This window comes from Heterocephalus glaber, unplaced genomic scaffold, assembly GCF_053883595.1.
Source record: "Heterocephalus glaber isolate CG9 unplaced genomic scaffold, H.glaber_assembly_v1.0 deba00001509, whole genome shotgun sequence".
NCBI lineage: Eukaryota > Metazoa > Chordata > Mammalia > Rodentia > Bathyergidae > Heterocephalus > Heterocephalus glaber.
In genome coordinates this window covers 31,509,671-31,522,421 of record NW_028258325.1, presented here as the reverse complement: position 1 = coordinate 31,522,421, position 12,751 = coordinate 31,509,671, and the positions used below count along the sequence as shown (strand labels likewise).

Genomic DNA, 12,751 nt, shown 5'->3' with positions numbered 1-12,751 from the left:
TCCACAAACCAATAGCTCTAGCCTTTTTGTTTCTAAGGACAACTGGGTTCTTGCTGTGTACCTAATGTCCTCTTTATCACACCTGTGCTTATTCAGTGTTAAAAGTATTTCTTTAACTTTACTTCATATAATCCTGCGATCAATTTCCTTGTTTTTTCCCCAATCATTTTCTAGTCAAGTATTGCCTCAGCCTTCTAGGCTACTGTAAATCTTGTATCCCTTTAGTGCTGTCTCTTATTTTTGACATTGCCCAACCTGACAATCTAGATGGCATTGCTCAGCCTTTGCAGTATTCACCATCAAAATGCTATGGAGAGTGATCTATTCATCTGTGCTAATCCATGGGATGGAGTTTATATCCCCCTGCATCCTCTCCTGAACTTCCTCTGTGGATTTGACTGTAACTCATGAGGCTGGGATGTAGAAAAGTTAAAAAGAAAGCGCCAGAGCAAGCGAAGGTCCCTCAGGGGATTGAAGGCCCCCAGTCTTTTCTCCTCCAAACACTGTTCATGCTGACTCCTGCTTCCCCAGCCAGGAGTGGGGAACTGGGACAGGACTGTGGACTCTGTCCAGACTTGGAACATATGAACATCCATGAACTTTCTGTTTTGTCTGGATTAGAAGGAAATCCCTTAAATCAAAGTGACCTATGTCTTTGTTTCTAAGGATAATAAAAAAGCATAAGCTGGCTTGGGGGACAGGAGCCCTAAGGCATGAGCTGGGGAAGATGAGAAAGCAGAGAAGAGGGTGAAGAGAGCCCCCCACTGCACCAGAGTACTTGGCAGTGGAAGATCTGGTTTCTTGGTAGAGCTCTTGCTCCCAAGGCCATGTTATGGGAGGATGAAGGGAAGAGAGATATAAACAGGGCTCCTTGAGGATTTTAAGGACTATCTCACTCAGAACATTGCCGAGTAGTAATTTCACTTGCCAGATGTTAAGTCAGGCAAATAAATCAAAAGAAAAAAATAGACAAGTAACAATTTTTATGGCAGTGTATATATGTCTTTACATAATACTGTATTTGCCATAATTACAAAAAGGAAAAGCAAGTGGAATTTCAAAGGACAGGAGAAACTATAAAATAAGCTGAGATATCAATGCAAGGATACATCACATATCCATAACTGGAAATGCAATACTCTAGAATTTTGTTGGCCAACACAGTAGTTACTAGCCACAAGTTCCATTTGATTTGACTGGATTGAAATAAGATTTTAAAAATTCAGTCCCTCAGTTACACTAGTCCCACTTCAAGTGTGCAAGAGACACATGTGCCTCATGACTACTGTCAGTGTGCATAATGAGCATTTTCATTATTAAGAAAAATTCTATTGACAGTTTGCCCTAGAAAGCTGAGAAAGTGTTGCATGACTGTTCCAACGACAGAAAAAACAGCACATGTACAGATTACACCATTGAACACATGATGCATATGCATAGATAAGGATCAATCAAGATTAGGAAGCATTAAAATTATTTCCATCAGGGCATTCAAGACACCAGGTGGATTTTCAAATCGTCTTTTAGAATGGTCTAGGGTCCAATGACTAATGTATACAATTTTGGAAAGTTCTTCAGGAATCCATTGTATCTGCTGTTGCTGGGGGTAGACATAGAGAAGTCATAGAAGGGGTATCAGGAGATGGGAGAGTAAGGTTCTTGTGTTGTTTTGCAACTGAATAACTCTGTGACCTGGTTGTTGTTGCACCCTGTCTCCTGGAGTCTTTTGTCCAATGATTTTTAAGTTTCTTTCTATCTTAAGGAAATTGTGTTTGTTTCTGTGTGTGTGTGTGTGTGTGTGTGTGTGTGTGTGTGTTTGTGTGTGTGTGTGTTTTACTGGGTACTGAACCTGGGCCTTCACACTGAGCTACATCCCCAAGCCATCTTTTATTTTTAATTCTGAGACAAGGTCTTGCTAAATTGCAAGACTCAAATGGACTCAAATATGCGATCCTCCTGTTTTCAAGTGAATGAAGGAGCAGAGGAGTGGGCAACCAGCAAGTCCTCTGGTGGATCTCAGAGATAAAAGAGAAGTAGAAGAATTCCCAAGGATGCAGAAGCTGGACAGGGGAGTTTGTATTCTAGACCCTCAACACGAAGAAAATTAAGTCTGTTTTTATTAAATGTTAGAGATGACTTTGAGCAGTGCCTAAATGAAACTGCAAACACAGCTGCGAATATCTCAGCTCTGCCTGTTTCCTCAGAAACTCCACCCCCTCTTTTCCAGCAAGCTCTCCAGTTACAAGTGGTTCACTAAACACCCTCCCATTGGCTCGCTAATAATGCTCTGGAGGAGGGCGGCCTACCATTTGTTCAACTGTTCCTCAGATGTCAGATCATAAAATCATACTTCTTGAAAATCATTTATTCTGGAACATTTCCTCTCTGAATTGATTTTACAGTTATAGTATTTTATCTAAATCATTTCACATTTCTTTTTAACATTTGAAGATGGGTAGCATTTCATGCCATTTCCTTCCCTGTATACTGTTTTATTAAACATTGGAGAAATGCTTCTATTAAATAGTCGATGGTATCATCCATCTTTATGGTTTTTGATGCATAATAACTACAAATTCACTTGCCTTTGGTATGTATTATGGTGAACTTTCCTGTTTATACGTCTATTATATATTTAAACAAACTACTTGAATCTGCACCTGTAAAATCCTTTATTAGTACAAAAAATACATATGAATTGAAGTGTATGTAACCTATACATTCATTGTATAATGAGCTACTTACTATGCGACATGTCCTGAGGGAGAGCAAAGCTGAAAACACACAGTCCTTTCTGCTAAGGGTATTATGATCAAACAGACATATGCTTTGATCATTTCTGGATGGCTCCCAAGTTAGACAAACTTTGGGTTTCAAAAGTTGATTTTAGCTGGGAATGGTAGCACATGCCCCAGCACTTGAGAAGTTGAGGCAGGAGGATTGCTGAGAATTCAAGGCCAGCCTGGACTCCATAGTGAGTTCAAGACCAGCCTGATCTACATAGTGAGACCCTGTCTCAGAAAAAAAAAAAAAAAAGAGTATATTTTAAAATGAATAGCACAGAACTCAATTTTTTTTTCCTTACAGAAACTATGTACATTTGATGTGAATTAAGTACCCCCAAAATGACTAAATACACAATATAGCCTTGATAAAACTCTATTTAGTATAATCTAATTAAACTTACCAAAACATTTATGGGGTCTTGTCAGTTTTATGATGCTGTAACATAATAGACTGGGGAGTTTAAGAAGAAATGAAATTTCTCACAGTTCTGGTGGTTGGGAAGTCCAAGGCTGAAGGCCCACAGCTGGTGGGAGTCTTCCTTCTGTGTCGCAGTGTGGCAGAGGGTATCACAAGGCAAGAGTGAGGGATCTTGCAAGCTCAGGTCTCTTCCTCTTCCTTTAAAGCCACAAGTCCTGGCATGGGGACCTCACCCTCATGACCTCATCTAACCCTAATTATCTGCTAATATTGTCAACATAGGAATTTAGGAATTAAATCTCCAATGCACAAACTTTGGGAGGCACATTCAAGCCATAGCATAGGACTCATCAAGTGAGGAACTAGAATTCAAAAGTGAGTAAGACATAGTTCTCGTTCGCAGGCAGCTCATAGTCTGATAGGGAAGGCAAACCGTAAACACATAGTTGCCAGTAGGCACAGTGGGTACAGAACAGGTCTGAGAGCCTTCATAGAAGGCACGATTGCCTTTGCACCAGGTGTGTACATGGGCACTGTTGCTGAGGGACAAACACTGAGGAGCACTAGCAGCAGAAGAGGAAGGCTCAATTGCTGTCCTGTCTGCTGGTCAGGGCATGGAGTGCATTAGCTCCAGTGTGGTCAGGCCTAGGGCCCAGAGTGAGGGCTGAAGGGCTCGTCTAACCTTCCTATTTTTTCTTTACCTTCCATCAGGAACTAGGAAGGGTAGCTTGGTTTTCTTCCACTGATGACACTGTTGATTTCTTTCCTGGCTCACTGTGCAGCTGGGATCAGGCCAAGAAACCCATTAAGAGTTTCTCACTGCCCTTAGAGTAAAAGCCAGTCTCCTTTCCTGGCTGGTCCTCATCTCCATCTTCCCTTCAGCCATCCCCACCAGGTACTTTTTTGTCTGTCTCTGCTACTTCTGTGGTTCCCCGGACACACCACACTTCTGCCTTTCAGATTCAAGAATGGAGTCCTCTATCTTTTTTTTTTGTAAGAGTCTCACTGAGCAGAGGTGAGAGTCTCACCTCTAGCAGGGGGCGATGGCTAGCTTCACCATTTTTGATGTTGTGGAGAAGGCAGCTCATTTTGGGGAGGCAAGTGTGCAGATGGATTCCAACACGACAGGGTCTGGAATCTCTATACTGTTTCAGAAGCTGATTTTTTTTTCTCACTCCTTATGCACCAGAAGAGACACATCCAGATCTGGCTATCCTGATCAGTTCGATGTGGTTCCCCCTTCCATACTTCAGCTTGCTTATCTATATAGCAGCAGGTAGATAAAGGCTTCACATCACCTTCCTCCTGTGTTTCCAGGCCCCAAGTGTCTACCAAAGGACATCTTTTCACTGTTCCTAGGAGTATGGAACCCACATCCACATCCCCACTTGCTACTTTCTGACCCTGCCATCCTTTCTTGCATATGCCGTTGCCTTTGTCCCTGGGTTCTACTGCATCCTCTTTCCCAATTCTCCATCCTTTCTGGATTTCCTCATATAATGAGTATTCATCCTTCAGGAAGCTAAATTCTACCCTCCAATGCTGTGTCCTCCAGTGCCCTATATTCTGCACAGCCGTGCTCTGGACCCTCATGCATTCCCACACCCTGTTTACTCTGTCTTTGCCCTCATCGCACTGTATTATTGTGTTCTTCTTCTTCGTTTGCCTCTCAGGGGCCCCGGAGTTCTTCGAGGGCCTGGACTCTGCCTCTTCAACTTCTAGGACAGTTGCTGGGACATGGTCAGTGTTCAATTAATGTTTGTAGGATTTGAGCCAGACACTGGGCTGGTGCTGGGCCAGATCCACAGAGTAACCAGACACAAGGCCTGGTCTCAAGAAGCTCAATCTACAAGGGGAGCCAGACCACGAACAGAACATTAAACAGTGAAATGATATTGGGTAACCTTTGCCCACCCCCTAAATAGGCATAAACCCTCTTTTTTATGGAAATGGAAATGTTAAGCTGACATCAGAAATTTTTAAATTGACCACATGTTTTTACATACGTGATCTTGAGGCTTCACAGAAACTTCATGAATTAAACATAATTACCCTCTTTTCAGATTAGAAAACTGAGGTTTAGTCAAGCAACTTGCTGGAAGTCACTCAATGTGTTTTTGGAGTTTTTGATTCATAAAAAATTAGATACCCAGAGAGGGCATGTGACACAATACGAGCACAGGAGCAGAAAGCTACATCCTCCACTGGGGAACTGGTCAGGAGGGAGGTAAGACAAGATACGGAGCTCATCTAGCTATGGAAAATGACCTGGGGTTCTGCAGAGGCCGGGCTGGGGAAGGAGAACAGTGACCCAAGGAATGGGATAAAGGGCAACGCACACTCTGGCCAAGTCTACCCTAGCATTGGCGCTGATTGGCACTGGGAAGTGTAACCCAGCAATTGGGAGTCAGCCAGGATACCAGACAGTGGTGCAGAGCATGACAGTCAGGGGAAGCTGGTGAGCAGTACAGCCCAGGAGAGAGGAAACTCTTCCCACACCCACCAAGGGGAAGAGATAGCACAGGCAGATAAAGCCTCCATCCTGGGAGGAGAAAGAGAGGCTGGGACATGGGTCTAGATTATTGACAGGTTGTGATGCACAAGAAGAGCAAGACCATTCATTGAGTCCCCATGCTGTGCCACAGGATTTTGAATGTGTGAGCACCAGTCTTCCCAACAGTTCTGGAGGAGGAATTAGTACCCACAGCTTATAGGGGTCATAATTTTCCAGAGGTCCGGAGCTAATCAAAAGCTTGCCTGATTCTCCTCCCCACTACATAGAGTGAGCAGGAGCCCTTCAAGGGGCTTGGGACACCCAGGGGACACACCTCCAGCTCTGTGGACATTGTGAGAGCATTATGAAGCTCCACCCATCCTGGTACATCCCAGGCCACCGACCTTGAGCCCCCTGCACAAACAAGCATGTCTGGGCCTGTAAGTGGGTGGAGTTCAAAGAGACAGCCATGGTGGGCCACGCCAGGGAAATGAGGAAGGCCTGGTAGGAAGTGTGGTAACTTACAATTTAGTGGAAGAGTAAATTACTCAGAATACCACATACCCCGACCATTCTGAAATGAGTTTACTGTAATTCCAGATAAAAACAAGACTTTCAGAGCAGATACTTAGAGACTTGAGCCAGGGTTGGTTTACTTTCTTTCTGCAGTTTCAGTATAATTCAGCACTTTCACTTTGCGAAGATGGGCCTGACCTTTCTGTGGTCTGGCAATCGCTGACTCAACAGTGGGTAACCAGCAGTGCACTCATGACCCGAAGCCTGGTGGCTCTCAGGGCTTTCAATGCCCTCCCCTGGGCTTGCTGCCATCTCTGAACACCCGCCTATACCAGCCCTGGGGGCCCTTGTTGGAATAGAGGTCTGGATAGGTATCCACGAATTTGAATCTTTTTAAAAAGGATTTTTCCTATGGGGGTAGGATAGGGTGCTAACTTAGGTTTAATTTCCTCTGCTTTAATTAAGTGCAGACAGTGACTGAAGATGAAAAAAGAAAAGAGGAAGAGAGTGAAAAAGAGGAAAGGGGATAAATAAAGAAGGGCAGCCAATAAGGAAGTCTTGCTTTACTTCCTTGGAAATAGCTCGGTTCTTTTCAAAGCTTAAACTTGAAGTTTCTGAAAAAGGAAAAGCTCTTCCAAATGCCTGTTTATAGGATTTTTATCTGACTTCATTTTATGGTTCCTTTGGAATGAAACTGTGAACATGATTATTCCTCATGTGAAAAGCAGGCAGAAGTTTACCCACTTCTCCAAAACTAAAGGCAGAAGCCACCCCACCTCCAATCCCCAAAGTGACATTTTGACACACTTATCACAGAGCAAATCTGCTGTGTATATCAGTAAGTAGTGCCAGTAAATCAGGTGTAACCAAATCAGATCTTCAGCTCTGACTCCCAGTGGTGGCTACAAGGATGTGCTGACATAGGAAAAGTGACAAGGCATGGTGCACCGCACCTGTGCTTTCAGAAGATGTAGAACTTTGCTGGGTCAGAGGCTGGGAAAAGGAGAATCTGGAATTGATGATTCAGGGATCTTGAGGGACAGGCTAAGGAGAAGTCAGAAGGGGTCATACTTTAGAATCTCATAAGGCATCAGGGTTCTCCTGGTGATTCTCTGCCTTTTCCTTGCAAGAGTGGGTGTTGAATTCTGGCATAGATTAAAGGGAAGGTCTCAGAAATTACACATATTCTGGCTGGTGGGACTCAATCCTCAAGCAACAGCCTCTGCTCTTGGTCTTAATTTTGGACTCGCCATGAAAGTGCCTAGCATAAGGAATCTAGAGAAAGCATGCAACAGTGCATAAAATACTGCCAGCATTTTTCCCAGTGTAAAATTTTCTGCAAGAACCCAGCTATTCTTAGAGATAATAGAATAACTGGAAGGGTATAGGATGGTGGCAGTATAGAGAATTTTTATTTTCTTAATTTTTAAATAGGCTTGAACTTACTCCCTAACCATAAGATTAAAAATATCACATCAAATAAACTATTGATTAGAGCCTTTGTATTTAACAATTGCAAAATTTTATCAAGCTTACACTTTGGGAGGATCAGCCTCTCCTGTGAGGTCATGAAATGATCCTGGGGGCTTATGTGGTGCATCAAAAAAGAGGGAGGAGGCCCCTTCTGCATCAGTGGTGGTCAGTTTTTCTCACTGCTGGTCCTTCCCTGTCTTTGAGACACCAAACTCCATGGTGTCTCCATTCGTAGAAGCCTTCTTTACCATCTGCAGGCTTTATCACAGAGAGTCTTCTGGGGTTTGAGGCTGTGGCTCATAGAATCTAACCATCATGGCATGCCAGTGTCTGGGTGCCATGCTCAAGGGTGGCAGGCTCAAAACTTCTGGGAAACTCCAGATCTCCATCCCCTCTGTAACATTGGGAAATCAGGTTTTAGAGTCTTTCTCTTTCTACATCAAAGCCTCAGCTCTTCTTTCCTTCTCTGGGCTCTCCATTTTAATCCCTCCTCTTTGGTTCCTGTGTTAGTTTGTAAGGACTGCCACAACAAAACACTACAAATCAATGGCTTAAACAGAAATCTATCACCTCATATTTCCAAATCTAGAAGTCTGTGATCAAGACATTGTCAACAGGGTAGGGGGTTGGGGGGGTTCCTCTTGGGGCTGGGAGGGGAAGATCAATTATAGGCCTCTCTCCTTGGCTTATAGATGGCCATCTTCCCCCTGTACCTCTTCACCTCATCTTCCCTCTGTGCACGGCTCTGTGCCCAAATTTCTTCTTTCCTCTTTTTTTTTGTACTGGGGATCGACCTCGGGACCTTGCGCTTGCAAGGCAGGCAGCAGAACCACTAAGCTAAATCTCCGGCCCAAATTTCTTCTTTCTGAAAGGACACCAGTCACACTGGACTAGGGCCCACCTAATGACCTCACTTTAACTTGTTCTTCTCCATAAGGACCTGATCTCCAAATCTGGTCACAGTCTGAGGTACTAGGGGTTAGGTCTTTAACATATACATTTTAGAGGTAAACAATCCACTCATCCCAGAACGTAAACACAAGTTGGTGAGGGGGTAAGGAAGAGTTTAGACTTTAAGAAAAAAAAAAAAAAACAACAGTGGTAGAGATTGAATGGAGAACTTGCGCATACTAAGCATGTGCTCACCACTCAGTTATACCCCCCGCCCATAGACTTTATTTTATTTATTTATTTAATTTTTTTTTGTACCGGGAATTGAACTTGGGTCCTTGCGCTTGTGCAGCAGGTGGCGAAACTACTGAGCTAAATCCCTGGCCCCATAGACTTTATTTTTAAACCAGCACTAGATTCATATGAAAATTGAGAAGACAGTTTCCATATACTCTGTTACCCATTTATTTCCCCTATTGCTGGTATCTTACTATACATTTGTTACAGTTATGAGCAGGACTGATAAATGATTATTAACTGAAGCCCATAGTTTGTTCTGATTTCCTTAGTTTCTCCCTAGTGATCTCTTTTTCCTCCATGAGTCCATCCAGGGTCTCATGTTTCATTTACTTGCCACAGCTCCTTACCCTCTTATTGGTTGTTAACTTTCTTTGATTTTTGATGACTTTGACAGTTTTGAAGAGTGTTATGATTTAGCTCTGGGGTGTCTCCAAAGGCTCATGTGCTTGGAAGGTGATTGTATTATGGGACACTGAACTCTTTAGTGGATTAGTCTAGCAGCTAAGTGTGCTATAAGGTGGGGCTTTGTTAGAGGTGTTCACCGTGGGTGTGACCTGGAAGGGTAGGTCTGCTTCCTAGGTCCTACCTTTGATCTCTGCTTCCTGGCTCCTATGATGTGAGCACCTTTTCTCTGCTATCACCTTTTGCCATGCTATTTTTGCTTTGGAGCTGGCCAACGATGGACTGAAAACATGAGCCAAAATATACTTCTCCTCCTTTAAGGTGTGGGTGTTGGGTATTGTGTCTCAGTGACAAGATAGTGACTAAGACAAAGAGTAGTTTGTAGGATGCCCCTCAAATGGAATTTGTTAGCTGTTTTTCCCCATGGCTAGGCTGGGTTTATATATTTTTAGGAGGCAAATCACAGAGATAAAGTGTCATTCCTATTACATCACATTGAAGGTAGCTACTACTGATATGATTTATTACTGTTGATGTTGGCCTTGATCACCTGGCTGAAGTAGTGTTTGTTGGGTTTCTTGAATGTAAATTACTCTCTTTCTTTTCTATAATACTGTTTGGAAGGAAGTCACTGTGTACAATTTATACTGTAGAAGTAGGGATTTATCTTCCTTGAGGGTGGAATATCCACATAAATTACTTACAATTCTTCTGCAGGGAGGTTTGTCTGTTTTGCAATTTATTAATATATCCAATCATTTATTAATACCATATTACTCTAGGCTTATGGGTATGTATTTTCCTCTTTGGGCTCTAATTCAGTATTAAAGTACATAATTTTGTTTAATTGTCCCAGTTTTGGTTGTGGGAATGCTTTTAACCAACTTCTGTGACCTTCTGACATCCCACCATCCATGTGGGGTTTTTCTTTCTGTTTTTACTTTCAGAACTTCCTTACTTGATCCCTTTTGGATCTATAAGATGCTACGTTTCCATGTATCAGTATTGACTCTGAGCCCAGATATCACATGTGAACATCTAACTTGTCCCTGATATCCACCACTCCATCTTTTGTCTTTGCTCTAGAAATTAGATTTTGCTTCATCCTTATTTCATTCCTCATACCTAGTAGTATCCCTTGCTAACTGCTGATGTTCTCCCCTGATGGTGACTGTAGCTCTGCCTTGATCCTTCCAGTGGTGTCTCCTCCCTATTCTCCATTTCTGTGCTGTCTTCCTTTCCTAGCCTCTCATGTTCCCCAAGCCCAGCTACTGTCTCCATGAAAAAGCTCTTCAGTTTCCTTAAACTACATTTTCTATCACATATACCACACTATGATTTGTGAAAATAGACTGCTAAATTCAAATCATGTGATTTTCATCTCTTTTAGATTCTTAATTCCTACTAACATATTATAGACCTCTCCTTGGTAAAGAAAATAGTTTGGCTCTAGAAACTTGACCATGAAATCTGTTTTGCTATTGTTGTTGACTTTGTGCTTGATGTTCTACATTGCCTGCTTTGGGAAATGCTACCCTTACTGCTGAAAGGCAATGTAGCCCAGTGGTTAAACCTGTCTTCATCCTTAAAATCAGATTGATCATACTCTATTGTTTTATAAGGATAAAATGAGATAAGGCAAAGTTTTTATAGTTCTTATATGATTTTATGATAACTCAAAAGTGATTTGTTATTATGTTTTCTTATGTTCATTTGGATCACTTCCAGTTCTGTAATGTACATTGTCTTCAAGATACACTTTCTTTTCCTCCCCCCTCCCTTCCTTCCCCTCCCTGCTCCTTCCTTCCCTCTATTTTTCCTTCCTTCCTTCCTTTTTCCCTCCTTCCTTCTATACTGGGTATTGAACCCAGGGCTTCTGTATTGAGCTATATCCCCAGCCCTGTTAAATTTTTGTTTTAGTTTTTTGAGACAAGCTCTCCCTAAGTTGCTCAGTTGCCCAATCTGGAGTCAAATTTTCAATCCTCCTGCTTCAGGCTCCCAGAGTGCTGGGATTACAAGTGTGTTCCAGCATGTCTGGCTCAAGATATTCTTTCTTGGCAATAACTAATACTCCAAGACCTACCATCCTACACAAACATTTTAGATAACTTCCCTATAATTTATGATTTTACATGTGTATATATGAAAGCTTCTTTGTTATACTTTTGCCTGTCTCTAGAGGTTTGTCTGTCTCAGGAGGTTTCCCTGCACTTTATTTAGTCACTTAAATAATGCTTCTATTAAAATAAAATCTACATGATGTTTGGGGAAAAAATCATCTTGAATCTCCCCCACAAAACAGATGGGAACTGATTCAGAACAAGACAGATAGTCTCTAGAGGTACAAATAGTGCCCTTTCCTTTAGGAGAGAAAAAAGATTTCTTACTTGGTGTCTATGTCAAATTCTGAAACAAAATTAAGTTACTCCTTGTTTATTTCTGTTTTCCTGTATTATCATCAAAACCTTTTTCTCATCTCCGTGCCTTCTGAGTGCAGCCTTCTTTCTCCATCTGGAGGTTGTAGCCTAAACAAACAAACCTAAAACAATAAATCAAGGAACCTACTTTATTTCTTAATTAGACAGTCACACATCAATGTATTCTCTTACAGATAAAGCTGAAGACTTCATTGGCTATCAGCCCAGTCAGTCTCAAGGTGTTTATCAGTTTGCATTTACAAATTTACACCCACACACCCACACACACCCATGGCACTGTCCTGTGTTTGCTTTTGCATAATGTTCATGCCATTTTATTTCTAAGTCTATAGTCTGTGATTATTAAACCACTTCCATATTGAGTCACACTCACAGTCATAACTTCAGTAAAAAACACTCCAAATATTAATAATTAATACCATTATAATCTCTTGCAATCCTCTCTGATTAGATTGCCTTGGTGATTCTTCAAATTTGTTGCATATTAGATTTACCTGGGAAGACTTTAAAACTCTTATATACAAGTTTAATCCCTGGCTGATGAAATCAGAATCCTGGGGGAAGGGAACACCCAGACATCAATACTTTTTAAAAAAATGGCCAAGCGCTTCCAACCTATAGGCAAGTTTGAGAACTGGAGGCTTAGGAGTTGTTTGAATACTGTCTTAAAGAGTAAAGCTTAAAGAGTAAAGCTTAAAGCTTGACTCCCAGAGACTTCTTGTTCAAACCTATAGATACAAAAATTTTGAATTTGTCAGATATAGGGTGTGTAGGGATAAACCTTTGTCAGAGGAATCTTTTCTTCATTTATAGCCACCAAGAAGAAAAAGAATTGGGAAATAGCTTTTTATTGTAATCTCTTTCCTGATATTTTGTAAATATTATAGAAGCTCCCTTCTGAGCTATCAATAAAACTTTATGGACAATTGAGATCCTCGTGGAGACTTTAAATTTTTTTTAATTTAGAAATTTACTTTTAAAATTGACAAGATATGTTATGTACATGTACCAACTCCCCATGATGAATGCAATT

The 12,751-nt window shown here is 41.7% G+C and overlaps 1 long non-coding RNA gene across 1 annotated transcript in view; it reads right to left on the bottom strand.

Moving 5' to 3' along the window:
• The window catches only part of LOC147825108 (uncharacterized), a 31,765-nt gene extending 27,974 nt beyond the window's left edge, over positions 1-3,791 (bottom strand). The window contains exon 1 of the long non-coding RNA XR_015441335.1: positions 3,188-3,791. This is a non-coding gene — a long non-coding RNA (uncharacterized LOC147825108). The remainder of the gene's footprint in view (positions 1-3,187) is intronic.
• Positions 3,792-12,751: the final 8,960 nt, after the last annotated feature.